The following is a 1,826-nucleotide window of genomic DNA, read 5'->3' as shown; positions in this document are numbered from 1 at the left end:
TGGTTGGCCACTTCGCGAGACAGGATGCTGGACTAGACGGACCCTCACTGGTCTGATCCAGCAGGACTCTCCTGATGTTCTTATAAGGGGAAGGCCTTGGCCTCTCTGCCCTGTTGTTGGCCCTCCAGAGGAACTGGGTGGCCACTGTGTGAGACAGGATGCTGGACTAGGTGGACCCTCACTGGTCTGATCCAGGAGGGCTCTTCTGATGTTCTTCTCAGAGGAAGGCCTTGGCCTCTCTGCCCTGTTGTTGGCCCTCCAGAGGAACTGGGTGGCCACTGTGTGAGACAGGATGCTGGACTACATGGGCCACTGGTCTGATCCAGCAGGATATAAGGCCATAGAGTCCACACTCCCAAGCAGCCGTTTTCTCCAAGGTAACCAATCTCTGTAGCCTGGAGATCAGTTGTTATTCCGGGAGATCTCTAGGCCCCACCTGGAGGTTGGCAACCCTGTGAATTTGACCCTGCATTGCACATGGGTGTCAGTCAAGTACAACCCTGCCAACACGCTCCTGTGTCTGCTCAGCAGTTTTATCGCCAGCTATAAAAGCACTGCCTGAAGTACAAATAAATGTGGTGGTCATAAGGGGCCTCTCCGGGAATTGGAGCTCTCCAAAGAATGAAGGCCCTTAATTGCTTGCAGACAGCGTTTCAGTTGTGCCGGCTTTGCCCTCCTTAGCGAAACTCTTGACGCAAAGCAGCCAGCTTCTTCAATTGAGACCATCTGCTGGCCACTGAACGAGGGAGTTCTCCAGTCTCCAGATACACCACAGTACATGCCCCGATGGCGGGGGAGCATTAAAGGGAAATATAATTCCTCTGGATTTATTTCTTGCAGGGTTGAGTCTTGGTCCAGGAACAAACACCACGGCCTCCTCTCAGCAGTAGATTTAGAGAAGCCCTCTGAGTTCTCTGGATCTCCACCGGCTTGACCAGGAACAAAACCAAACCCAAACCAAACCCAAATTATCTTCCCTCTCTCCTCCACCAGCACCCCAGGGTGATTTCTCCCGCCCAGCCTTTCAGCAAATATTCGAAGTCAGCCACACAGTACTTTGCGGCTGTCGAAGCGATAGCCAAGCACAGAAAAACAAGTTGAGGGAGACGGAGGGAGGGAATCCCAAAGGTCTTTTCTGGTGAACGGGGAGAGATGGAAACATTCTTTCGGGCCTTTTGAAGAGCGTTCCTCTTTCAGTTCGTAATTTTCTGTGCCTTTGAGATTGCAAGTTCTCTGCTGGAAGCCAGCAGGTGAATAATCAAATTGTTCGTTGACATCAAGATGAGGTAGATGCAGCTCATTTCTTAGTTTAAGAAAAGTTTACTAGATAACATAGAGGAAAGGGTACATGGGAAGAAGAAGAGGAGGAGGAGGAGGAGAATTTATACCCCGCCCTTCCCTCGACGTCTCAGAGCAGCTTACAAACTCCTTTCCCTTCCCCTCCCCACAACAGACACCCTGTGAGGTAGGTGGGGCTGAGAGAGCTCTTTTGAAGACTGCTCTTGAGAGAACAGTTCTGAGAGAACTTGTGACTGACCCAAGGTCACACCAGCAGCCGCATGTGGAGGAGTGGGGAATCAAACCCGGTTCTCCCAGATTAGAGTCTGCACTCCTAACCACTACACCAAAAAGAACAACATCCTGACTAACTAGTTCCAAGTTCCATCTTGTCTACATCTCAGACCAGACTCGTACTGTGTGTGTGTGTGTGAGAGAGAGAGAGAGAGAACAAAGGAGAGAGAATTTACTCAGTGCCTCCACCTCCTAGTCTGTGTGACAGACAACATATAACATCCCCAATATACTAATTAACCAATAGCAGTTCC

Source organism: Gekko japonicus, unplaced genomic scaffold, assembly GCF_001447785.1.
Source record: "Gekko japonicus isolate JY-2015 unplaced genomic scaffold, Gekko_japonicus_V1.1 scaffold4787, whole genome shotgun sequence".
Classification (NCBI taxonomy): domain Eukaryota; kingdom Metazoa; phylum Chordata; class Lepidosauria; order Squamata; family Gekkonidae; genus Gekko; species Gekko japonicus.
Note: the sequence above shows the minus strand (reverse complement) of the source record.